Here is a 13,847-nt window from a genome sequence, read left to right as displayed (position 1 = left end):
ACAAAACGGCTTCATAAGACAACAATTTCAAAAGTGGTCATGACGTCACAACAGCAGTTTTACAATTGATTACTTCTATTTTAAAGTTCCCAACTGTTCCACAGCACAAAAACAATTTACAAAAAAATCAACGAGATTTTCAACGATACTACGAGTCCTGGTCTCTTACTAAGAAGAGCAGATCCACGCTGCACAATTAGTTATTATGATTTGGTGTTTAAATTTTAGCATGGAAAATACCTATGGAATTGTGCCCGAGTAGGCAGTCAAAATTAGACTACCAAGAAAATAATCATTATAACTAGCAATTTAACGGTATTCTGCGCTATAATAGAACTTATTTTAACGATTCTATCAGTTCTTTTTCTGATTTCTAAGAGACACGGGATGATTATGATGACATTTCTTACAGGTCCCATCGAGACTCGAACTCGTGATCTCCTGCTTACTAGGCAGGCGCTTTGCCATCTAAGCCATAGGACCACAAAACGGCTTCATAAGACAACAATTTCAAAAGTGGTCATGACGTCACAACAGCAGTTTTACAATTGATTACTTCTATTTTAAAGTTCCCAACTGTTCCACAGCACAAAAACAATTTACAAAAAAATCAACGAGATTTTCAACGATACTACGAGTCCTGGTCTCTTACTAGGAAGAGCAGATCCATGCTGCACAATTAGTTATTATGATTTGGTGTTTAAATTTCAGCATGGAAAATACCTATGGAATTGTGCCCGAGTAGGCAGTCAAAATTAGACTACCAAGAACATAATCATTATAACTAGCAATTTAACGGTATTCTGCGCTATTATAGAACTTATTTTAACGATTCTATCAGTTCTTTTTCTGATTTCTAAGAGACACGGGATGATTATGATGACATTTCTTACAGGTTCCAACGAGACTCAAACTCGTGATCTCCTGCTTACTAGGCAAGCGCTTTGCCATCTAAGCCATAGGACCACAAAACGGCTTCATAGGACAACAATTTAAAAAGTGGTCATGACGTCACAAAAGCAGTTTTACAATTGATTACTTCTATTTTAAAGTTCCCAACTGTTCCAAACAATTTACAAAAAAATCAACGAGATTTTCAACGATACTACGAGTCCTGGTCTCTTACTAGGAAGAGCAGATCCATGCTGCACAATTAGTTATTATGATTTGGTGTTTAAATTTTAGCATCGAAAATACCTATGGAATTGTGCCCGAGTAGGCAGTCAAAATTAGACTACCAAGAAAATAATCATTATAACTAGCAATTTAACGGTATTCTGCGCTATAATAGAACTTATTTTAACGATTCTATCAGTTCTTTTCTGATTTCTAAGAGACACGGGATGATTATGATGACATTTCTTACAGGTCCCAACGAGACTCGAACTCGTGAGTTCCTGCTTACTAGGCAGGAGCTTTGCCATCTAAGCCATAGGACCACAAAACGGCTTCATAAGACAACAATTTAAAAAGTGGTCATGACGTCACAACAGCAGTTTTACAATTGATTACTTCTATTTTAAAGTTCCCAACTGTTCCACAGCACAAAAACAATTTACAAAAAAATCAACGAGATTTTCAACGATACTACGAGTCCTGGTCTTTTACTAGGAAGAGCAGATCCATGCTGCACAATGAGTTGTTATGATTTGGTGTTTAAATTTCAGCATGGAAAATACCTTTGGAATTGTGCCCGAGTAGGCAGTCAAAATTAGACTACCAAGAAAATAATCATTATAACTAGCAATTTAACGGTATTCTGCGCTAAAGTAGATCTTATTTTAACGATTCTAGCAGTTCTTTTTCTGAATTCTAAGAGACACGGGATGATTATGATGACATTTATTACAGGTCCCAACGAGACTCGAACTCGTGATCTCCTGCTTACTAGGCAGGAGCTTTGCCATCTAAGCCATAAGACCACAAAACGGCTTCATAGGACAACAATTTAAAAAGTGGTCATGACGTCACAAAAGCAGTTTTACAATGGATTACTTCTATTTTAAAGTTCCCAACTGTTCCAAACAATTTACAAAAAAATCAACGAGATTTTCAACGATACTACGAGTCCTGGTCTCTTACTAGGAAGAGCAGATCCATGCTGCACAATGAGTTATTATGATTTGGTGTTTAAATTTTAGCATGGAAAATACCTATGGAATTGTGCCATAGTAGGCAGTCAAAATTAGACTACCAAGAACATAATCATTATAACTAGCAATTTAACGGTATTCTGCGCTATAATAGAACTTATTTTAACGATTCTATCAGTTCTTTTTCTGATTTCTAAGAGACACGGGATGATTATGATGACATTTCTTACAGGTTCCAACGAGACTCGAACTCGTGATCTCCTGCTTACTAGGCAAGCGCTTTGCCATCTAAGCCATAAGACCACAAAACGGCTTCATAGGACAACAATTTAAAAAGTGGTCATGACGTCACAAAAGCAGTTTTACAATTGATTACTTCTACTTTAAAGTTCCCAACTGTTCCAAACAATTTACAAAAAAATCAACGAGATTTTCAACGATACTACGAGTCCTGGTCTCTTACTAGGAAGAGCAGATCCATGCTGCACAATTAGTTATTATGATTTGGTGTTTAAATTTTAGCATCGAAAATACCTATGGAATTGTGCCCGAGTAGGCAGTCAAAATTAGACTACCAAGAAAATAATCATTATAACTAGCAATTTAACGGTATTCTGCGCTATAATAGAACTTATTTTAACGATTCTATCAGTGCTTTTCTGATTTCAAAGAGATACGGGATGATTATGATGACATTTCTTACAGGTCCCAACGAGAATCGAACTCGTGAGTTTCTGCTTACTAGGCAGGCGCTTTGCCATCTAAGCCATAGGACCACAAAACGGCTTCATAAGACAACAATTTAAAAAGTGGTTATGACGTCACAACAGCAGTTTTACAATTGATTACTTCTATTTTAAAGTTCCCAACTGTTCCACAGCACAAAAACAATTTACAAAAAAATCAACGAGATTTTCAACGATACTACGAGTCCTGGTCTCTTACTAGGAAGAGCAGATCCATGCTGCACAATTAGTTATTATGATTTGGTGTTTAAATTTCAGCATGGAAAATACCTATGGAATTGTGCCCGAGTAGGCAGTCAAAATTAGACTACCAAGAAAATAATCATTATAACTAGCAATTTAACGGTATTCTGCGCTATAATAGAACTTATTTTAACGATTCTATCAGTTCTTTTCTGATTTCTAAGAGACACGGGACGATTATGATGACATTGCTTACAGGTCCCAACGAGACTCGAACTCGTGATCACCTGCTTACTAGGCAGGCGCTTTGCCATCTAAGCCATAGGACCACAAAACGGCTTCATAAGACAACAATTTCAAAAGTGGTCATGACGTCACAACAGCAGTTTTACAATTGATTACTTCTATTTTAAAGTTCCCAACTGTTCCACAGCACAAAAACAATTTACAAAAAAATCAACGAGATTTTCAACGATACTACGAGTCCTGGTCTCTTACTAGGAAAAGCAGATCCATGCTGCACAATTAGTTATTATGATTTGGTGTTTAAATTTCAGCATGGAAAATACCTATGGAATTGTGCCCGAGTAGGCAGTCAAAATTAGACTACCAAGAAAATAATCATTATAACTAGCAATTTAACGGTATTCTGCGCTATAATAGAACTTATTTTAACGATTCTATCAGTTCTTTTCTGATTTCTAAGAGACACGGGACGATTATGATGACATTTCTTACAGGTCCCAACGAGACTCGAACTCGTGATCACCTGCTTACTTGGCAGGCGCTTTGCCATCTAAGCCATAGGACCACAAAACGGCTTCATAAGACAACAATTTCAAAAGTGGTCATGACGTCACAACAGCAGTTTTACAATTGATTACTTCTATTTTAAAGTTCCCAACTGTTCCACAGCACAAAAACAATTTACAAAAAAATCAACGAGATTTTCAACGATACTACGAGTCCTGGTCTCTTACTAGGAAGAGCAGATCCATGCTGCACAATTAGTTATTATGATTTGGTGTTTAAATTTCAGCATGGAAAATACCTATGGAATTGTGCCCGAGTAGGCAGTCAAAATTAGACTACCAAGAACATAATCATTATAACTAGCAATTTAACGGTATTCTGCGCTATTATAGAACTTATTTTAACGATTCTATCAGTTCTTTTTCTTATTTCTAAGAGACACGGGATGATTATGATGACATTTCTTACAGGTTCCAACGAGACTCGAACTCGTGATCTCCTGCTTACTAGGCAGGCGCTTTGCCATCTAAGCCATAGGACCACAAAACGGCTTCATAGGACAACAATTTCAAAAGTGGTCATGACGTCACAAAAGCAGTTTTACAATTGATTACTTCTATTTTAAAGTTCCCAACTGTTCCAAACAATTTACAAAAAAATCAACGAGATTTTCAACGATACTACGAGTCCTGGTCTCTTACTAGGAAGAGCAGATCCATGCTGCTCAATTAGTTATTATGATTTGGTGTTTAAGTTTTAGCATGGAAAATACCTATGGAATTGTGCCCTAGTAGGCAGTCAAAATTAGACTACCAAGAAAATAATCATTATAACTAGTTTTTAACGGTATTCTGCGCTATAATAGAACTTATTTTAACGATTCTATCAGTTCTTTTTCTGATTTCTAAGAGACACGGGATGATTATGATGACATTCCTTACAGGTCCCAACGAGAGTCGAACTCGTGATCTCCTGCTTACTAGGCAGGCGCTTTGCCATCTAAGCCATAGGACCACAAAACGGCTTCATAGGACCACAATTTCAAAAATGGTCATGACGTCACAACAGCAGTTTTACAATTGATTACTTCTATTTTAAAGTTCCCAACTGTTCCACAGCACAAAGAACAATTTACAAAAAAATCAACGAGATTTTCAACGATACTACGAGTCCTGGTCTCTTACTAGGAAGAGCAGATCCATGCTGCACAATTAGTTATTATGATTTGGTGTTTAAATTTTAGCATCGAAAATACCTATGGAATTGTGCCCGAGTAGGCAGTCAAAATTAGACTACCAAGAAAATAATCGTTATAACTAGCAATTTAACGGTATTCTGCGCTATAATAGAACTTATTTTAACGATTCTATCAGTTCTTTTCTGATTTCTAAGAGACACGGGACGATTATGATGACATTTCTTACAGGTCCCAACGAGACTCGAACTCGTGATCACCTGCTTACTAGGCAGGCGCTTTGCCATCTAAGCCATAGGACCACAAAACGGCTTCATAAGACAACAATTTCAAAAGTGGTCATGACGTCACAACAGCAGTTTTACAATTGATTACTTCTATTTTAAAGTTCCCAACTGTTCCACAGCACAAAAACAATTTACAAAAAAATCAACGAGATTTTCAACGATACTACGAGTCCTGGTCTCTTACTAGGAAGAGCAGATCCATGCTGCACAATTAGTTATTATGATTTGGTGTTTAAATTTCAGCATGGAAAATACCATTGGAATTGTGCCCGAGTAGGCAGTCAAAATTAGACTACCAAGAAAATAATCATTATAACTAGCAATTTAACGGTATTCTGCGCTAAAGTAGATCTTATTTTAACGATTCTATCAGTTCTTTTTCTGAATTCTAAGAGACACGGGATGATTATGATGACATTTCTTACAGGTCCCAACGAGACTCGAACTCGTGATCTCCTGCTTACTAGGCAGGCGCTTTGCCATCTAAGCCATAAGACCACAAAACGGCTTCATAGGACAACAATTTAAAAAGTGGTCATGACGTCACAAAAGCAGTTTTACAATGGATTACTTCTATTTTAAAGTTCCCAACTGTTCCAAACAATTTACAAAAAAATCAACGAGATTTTCAACGATACTACGAGTCCTGGTCTCTTACTAGGAAGAGCAGATCCATGCTGCACAATTAGTTATTATGATTTGGTGTTTAAATTTTAGCATGGAAAATACCTATGGAATTGTGCCATAGTAGGCAGTCAAAATTAGACTACCAAGAACATAATCATTATAACTAGCAATTTAACGGTATTCTGCGCTATAATAGAACTTATTTTAACGATTCTATCAGTTCTTTTTCTGATTTCTAAGAGACACGGGATGATTATGATGACATTTCTTACAGGTCCCAACGCGACTCGAACTCGTGATCTCCTGCTTACTAGGCAGGAGCTTTGCCATCTAAGCCATAGGACCACAAAACAGCTTCATAGGACAACAATCTCAAAAGTGGTCATGACGTCACAACAGCAGTTTTACAATTGATTACCTTTATTTTAAAGTTCCCAACTGTTCCACAGCACAAAGAACAATTTACAAAAATATCAACGAGATTTTCAACGATACTACGAGTCCTGGTCTCTTACTAGGAAGAGCAGATCCATGCTGCACAATTAGTTATTATGATTTGGTGTTTAAATTTTAGCATGGAAAATACCTATGGAATTGTGCCCTAGTAGGCAGTCAAAATTAGACTACCAAGAAAATAATCATTATAACTAGTTTTTAACGGTATTCTGCGCTATAATAGAACTTATTTTAACGATTCTATCAGTTCTTTTTCTGATTTCTAAGAGACACGGGATGATTATGATGACATTTCTTACAGGTCCCAACGAGAGTCGAACTCGTGATCTCCTGCTTACTAGGCAGGCGCTTTGCCATCTAAGCCATAGGACCACAAAACGGCTTCATAGGACAACAATTTCAAAAATGGTCATGACGTCACAACAGCAGTTTTACAATTGATTACTTCTATTTTAAAGTTCCCAACTGTTCCACAGCACAAAGAACAATTTACAAAAAAATCAACGAGATTTTCAACGATACTACGAGTCCTGGTCTCTTACTAGGAAGAGCAGATCCATGCTGCACAATTAGTTATTATGATTTGGTGTTTAAATTTTAGCATCGAAAATACCTATGGAATTGTGCCCGAGTATGCAGTCAAAATTAGACTACCAAGAAAATAATGGTTATAACTAGCAATTTAACGGTATTCTGCGCTATAATAGAACTTATTTTACGATTCTATCAGTTCTTTTCTGATTTCTAAGAGACACGGGACGATTATGATGACATTTCTTACAGGTCCCAACGAGACTCGAACTCGTGATCACCTGCTTACTAGGCAGGCGCTTTGCCATCTAAGCCATAGGACCACAAAACGGCTTCATAAGACAACAATTTCAAAAGTGGTCATGACGTCACAACAGCAGTTTTACAATTGATTACTTCTATTTTAAAGTTCCCAACTGTTCCACAGCACAAAAACAATTTACAAAAAAATCAACGAGATTTTCAACGATACTACGAGTCCTGGTCTCTTACTAGGAAGAGCAGATCCATGCTGCACAATTAGTTATTATGATTTGGTGTTTAAATTTCAGCATGGAAAATACCTATGGAATTGTGCCCGAGTAGGCAGTCAAAATTAGACTACCAAGAACATAATCATTATAACTAGCAATTTAACGGTATTCTGCGCTATTATAGAACTTATTTTAACGATTCTATCAGTTCTTTTTCTGATTTCTAAGAGACACGGGATGATTATGATGACATTTCTTACAGGTTCCAACGAGACTCGAACTCGTGATCTCCTGCTTACTAGGCAGGCGCTTTGCCATCTAAGCCATAGGACCACAAAACGGCTTCATAGGACAACAATTTAAAAAGTGGTCATGACGTCACAAAAGCAGTTTTACAATTGATTACTTCTATTTTAAAGTTCCCAACTGTTCCAAACAATTTACAAAAAAATCAACGAGATTTTCAACGATACTACGAGTCCTGGTCTCTTACTAGGAAGAGCAGATCCATGCTGCAAAATTAGTTATTATGATTTGGTGTTTAAATTTTAGCATCGAAAATACCTATGGAATTGTGCCCGAGTAGGCAGTCAAAATTAGACTACCAAGAAAATAATCATTATAACTAGCAATTTAACGGTATTCTGCGCTATAATAGAACTTATTTTAACGATTCTATCAGTTCTTTTCTGATTTCTAAGAGACACGGGATGATTATGATGACATTTCTTACAGGTCCCAACGAGACTCGAACTCGTGAGTTCCTGCTTACTAGGCAGGCGCTTTGCCATCTAAGCCATAGGACCACAAAACGGCTTCATAAGACAACCATTTAAAAAGTGGTCATGACGTCACAACAGCAGTTTTACAATTGATTACTTCTATTTTAAAGTTCCCAACTGTTCCACAGCACAAAAACAATTTACAAAAAAATCAACGAGATTTTCAACGATACTACGAGTCCTGGTCTTTTACTAGGAAGAGCAGATCCATGCTGCACAATGAGTTATTATGATTTGGTGTTTAAATTTCAGCATGGAAAATACCTTTGGAATTGTGCCCGAGTAGGCAGTCAAAATTAGACTACCAAGAAAATAATCATTATAACTAGCAATTTAACGGTATTCTGCGCTAAAGTAGATCTTATTTTAACGATTCTATCAGTTCTTTTTCTGAATTCTAAGAGACACGGGATGATTATGATGACATTTCTTACAGGTCCCAACGAGACTCGAACTCGTGATCTCCTGCTTACTAGGCAGGCGCTTTGCCATCTAAGCCATAAGACCACAAAACGGCTTCATAGGACAACAATTTAAAAAGTGGTCATGACGTCACAAAAGCAGTTTTACAATGGATTACTTCTATTTTAAAGTTCCCAACTGTTCCAAACAATTTACAAAAAAATCAACGAGATTTTCAACGATACTACGAGTCCTGGTCTCTTACTAGGAAGAGCAGATCCATGCTGCACAATTAGTTATTATGATTTGGTGTTTAAATTTTAGCATCGAAAATACCTATGGAATTGTGCCCGAGTAGGCAGTCAAAATTAGACTACCAAGAAAATAATCGTTATAACTAGCAATTTAACGGTATTCTGCGCTATAATAGAACTTATTTTAACGATTCTATCAGTTCTTTTCTGATTTCTAAGAGACACGGGACGATTATGATGACATTTCTTACAGGTCCCAACGAGACTCGAACTCGTGATCACCTGCTTACTAGGCAGGCGCTTTGCCATCTAAGCCATAGGACCACAAAACAGCTTCATAAAACAACAATTTCAAAAGTGGTCATGACGTTACAACAGCAGTTTTACAATTGATAACTTCTATTTTAAAGTTCCCAACTGTTCCACAGCACAAAAACAATTTACCAAAAAATCAACGAGATTTTCAACGATACTACGAGTCCTGGTCTCTTACTAGGAAGAGCAGATCCATGCTGCACAATTAGTTATTATGATTTGGTGTTTAAATTTCAGCATGGAAAATACCTTTGGAATTGTGCCCGAATAGGCAATCAAAATTAGACTACCAAGAAAATAATCATTATAACTAGCAATTTAACGGTATTCTGCGCTAAAATAGAACTTATTTTAACGATTCTATCAGTTCGTATTCTGAATTCTAAGAGACACGGGATGATTATGATGACATTTCTTACAGGTCCCAACGAGACTCGAACTCGTGATCTCCTGCTTACTAGGCAGGCGCTTTGCCATCTAAGCCATAGGACCACAAAACGGCTTCATAGGACAACAATCTCAAAAGTGGTCATGACGTCACAACAGCAGTTTTACAATTGATTACTTTTATTTTAAAGTTCCCAACTGTTCCACAGCACAAAGAACAATTTACAAAAATATCAACGAGATTTTCAACGATACTACGAGTCCTGGTCTCTTACTAAGAAGAGCAGATCCATGCTGCACAATTAGTTATTATGATTTGGTGTTTAAATTTTAGCATGGAAAATACCTTTGGAATTGTGCCCGAGTAGGCAGTCAAAATTAGACTACCAAGAAAATAATCATTATAACTAGCAATTTAACGGTATTCTGCGCTAAAATAGATCTTATTTTAACGATTCTATCAGTTCTTTTTTCTGAATTTTACGAGACACGGGATGATTATGATGACATTTCTTACAGGTCCCAACGAGACTCGAACTCGTGATCTCCTGCTTACTAGGCAGGCGCTTTGCCATCTAAGCCATAGGACCACAAAACGGCTTCATAGGACAACAATCTCAAAAGTGGTCATGACGTCACAACAGCAGTTTTACAATTGATTACCTTTATTTTAAAGTTCCCAACTGTTCCACAGCACAAAGAACAATTTACAAAAATATCAACGAGATTTTCAACGATACTACGAGTCCTGGTCTCTTACTAGGAAGAGCAGATCCATGCTGCACAATTAGTTATTATGATTTGGTGTTTAAATTTTAGCATGGAAAATACCTTTGAAATTGTGCCCGAGTAGGCAGTCAAAATTAGACTACCAAAAAAATAATCATTATAACTAGCAATTTAACGGTATTCTGCGCTATAATAGAACTTATTTTAACGATTCTATCAGTTCTTTTTCTGATTTCTAAGAGACACGGGATGATTATGATGACATTTCTTACAGGTCCCATCGAGACTCGAACTCGTGATCTCCTGCTTACTAGGCAGGCGCTTTGCCATCTAAGCCATAGGACCACAAAACGGCTTCATAAGACATTAATTTGAAAAGTGGTCATGACGTCACAATTGCAGTTTTACAATTGATTACTTCTATTTAAAAGTTCCCAACTGTTCCACAGCACAAAGAACAATTTACAAAAAAATCAACGAGATTTTCAACGATACTACGAGTCCTGGTCTCTTACTAGGAAGAGCAGATCCATGCTGCACAATTAGTTATTATGGTTTCGTGTTTAAATTTCAGCATGGAAAATACCTTTGGAATTGTGCCCGAGTAGGCAGTCAAAATTAGACTACCAAGAAAATAATCATTATAACTAGCAATTTAACGGTATTCTGCGCTAAAATAGATCTTATTTTAACGATTCTATCAGTTCTTTTTCTGATTTCTAAGAGACACGGGATGATTATGATGACATTTCTTACAGGTCCCAACGAGACTCGAACTCGTGATCTCCTGCTTACTAGGCAGGCGCTTTGCCATCTAAGCCATAGGACCACAAAACGGCTTCATAGGACAACAATTTAAAAAGTGGTCATGACGTCACAACAGCAGTTTTACAATTGATTACTTCTATTTTAAAGTTCCCAACTGTTCCACAGCACAAAAACAATTTACAAAAAAATCAACGAGATTTTCAACGATACTACGAGTCCTGGTCTCTTACTAGGAAGAGCAGATCCATGCTGCACAATTAGTTATTATGATTTGGTGTTTAAATTTCAGCATGGAAAATACCTTTGGAATTGTGCCCGAGTAGGCAGTCAAAATAAGACTACCAAGAAAATAATCATTATAACTAGCAATTTAACGGTATTCTGCGCTAAAATAGATCTTATTTTAACGATTCTATCAGTTCTTTTTCTGAATTCTCAGAGACACGGGATGATTATGATGACATTTCTTACAGGTCCCAATGAGATTCGAACTCGTGATCTCCTGCTTACTAGGCAGGCGCTTTGCCATCTAAGCCATAGGACCACAAAACGGCTTCATAGGACAACAATTTAAAAAGTGGTCATGACGTCACAACAGCAGTTTTACAATTGATTACTTCTATTTTAAAGTTCCCAACTGTTCCACAGCACAAAAACAATTTACAAAAAAATCAACGAGATTTTCAACGATACTACGAGTCCTGGTCTCTTACTAGGAAGAGCAGATCCATGCTGCACAATTAGTTATTATGATTTGGTGTTTAAATTTCAGCATGGAAAATACCTTTGGAATTGTGCCCGAGTAGGCAGTCAAAATTAGACTACCAAGAAAATAATCATTATAACTAGCAATTTAACGGTATTCTGCGCTAAAATAGATCTTATTTTAACGATTCTATCAGTTCTTTTTCTGAATTCTAAGAGACACGGGATGATTATGATGACATTTCTTACAGGTCCCAATGAGACTCGAACTCGTGATTTTCTGCTTACTAGGCAGGCGCTTTGCCATCTAAGCCATAGGACCACAAAACGGCTTCATAGGACAACAATTTAAAAAGTTGTCATGACGTCACAACAGCAGTTTTACAATTGATTACTTCTATTTTAAAGTTCCCAACTGTTCCAAACAATTTAGAAAAAAATCAACGAGATTTTCAACGATACTACGAGTCCTGGTCTCTTACTAGGAAGAGAAGATCCATGCTGCACAATTAGTTATTATGATTTGGTGTTTAAATTTCAGCATGGAAAATACCTTTGGAATTGTGCCCGAGTAGGCAGTCAAAATTAGACCACCAAGAAAATAATCATTATAACTAGCAATTTTACGGTATTCTGCGCTAAAATAGATCTTATTTTAACGATTCTATCAGTTCTTTTTCTGAATTCTAAGAGACACTGATGATTATGATGACATTTCTTACAGGTCCCAATGAGACTCGAACTCGTGATCTCCTGCTTACTAGGCAGGCGCTTTGCCATCTAAGCCATAGGACCACAAAAAGGCTTCATAGGACAACAATTTAAAAAGTGGTCATGACGTCACAAAAGCAGTTTTACAATTGATTACTTCTATTTTAAAGTTCCCAACTGTTCCAAACAATTTACAAAAAAATCAACGAGATTTTCAACGATACTACGAGTCCTGGTCTCTTACTAGGAAGAGCAGATCCATGCTGCACAATTAGTTATTATGATTTGGTGTTTAAATTTTAGCATGGAAAATACCTTTGGAATTGTGCCCGAGTAGGCAGTCAAAATTAGACTACCAAGAACATAATCATTATAACTAGCAATTTAACGGTATTCTGCGCTAAAATAGATCTTATTTTAACGATTCTATCAGTTCTTTTTCTGAATTCTAAGAGACACGGGATGATTATGATGACATTTCTTACAGGTCCCAATGAGACTCGAACTCGTGATCTTCTGCTTACTAGGCAGGCGCTTTGCCATCTAAGCCATAGGACCACAAAACGGCTTCATAGGACAACAATTTAAAAAGTTGTCATGACGTCACAACAGCAGTTTTACAATTGATTACTTCTATTTTAAAGTTCCCAACTGTTCCAAACAATTTACAAAAAAATCAACGAGATTTTCAACGATACTACGAGTCCTGGTCTCTTACTAGGAAGAGCAGATCCATGCTGCACAATTAGTTATTATGATTTGGTGTTTAAATTTTAGCATGGAAAATACCTTTGGAATTGTGCCCGAGTAGGCAGTCAAAATTAGACTACCAAGAAAATAATCATTATAACTAGCAATTTAACGGTATTCTGCGCTATAATAGAACTTATTTTAACGATTCTATCAGTTCTTTTTCTGATTTCTAAGAGACACGGGATGATTATGATGACATTTCTTACAGGTCCTAACGAGACTCGAACTCGTGATCTCCTGCTTACTAGGCAGGCGCTTTGCCATCTAAGCCATAGGACCACAAAACGGATACATAGGACAACAATTTAAAAAGTTGTCATGACGTCACAACAGCAGTTTTACAATTGATTACTTCTATTTTAAAGTTCCCAACTGTTCCAAACAATTTACAAAAAAATCAACGAGATTTTCAACGATACTACGAGTCCTGGTCTCTTACTAGGAAGAGCAGATCCATGCTGCACAATTAGTTATTATGATTTGGTGTTTAAATTTTAGCATGGAAAATACCTATGGAATTGTGCCCTAGTAGGCAGTCAAAATTAGACTACCAAGAAAATAATCATTATAACTAGCAATTTAACGGTATTCTGCGCTATAATAGAACTTATTTTAACGATTCTATCAGTCCTTTTTCTGATTTCTAAGAGACACGGCATGATTATGATGACATTTCTTACAGGTCCCAACGAGACTC

General features: G+C 36.7%; 1 non-coding gene across 1 annotated transcript; it reads right to left on the bottom strand.

The window, feature by feature from the left end:
* Nucleotides 1-13,356: 13,356 nt before the first annotated feature.
* Trnat-agu lies at nucleotides 13,357-13,429 on the bottom strand. Its single transcript has one exon. It is a non-coding gene; the product is annotated as a tRNA-Thr (tRNA).
* Between the last annotated feature and the right edge of the window lie 418 nt (nucleotides 13,430-13,847).

The sequence above is a fragment of the Daphnia pulicaria genome, chromosome 1, assembly GCF_021234035.1.
Source record: "Daphnia pulicaria isolate SC F1-1A chromosome 1, SC_F0-13Bv2, whole genome shotgun sequence".
Lineage (NCBI taxonomy): Eukaryota > Metazoa > Arthropoda > Branchiopoda > Diplostraca > Daphniidae > Daphnia > Daphnia pulicaria.
Note: the sequence above shows the minus strand (reverse complement) of the source record. Positions and strands in the feature narration are given on the sequence as shown.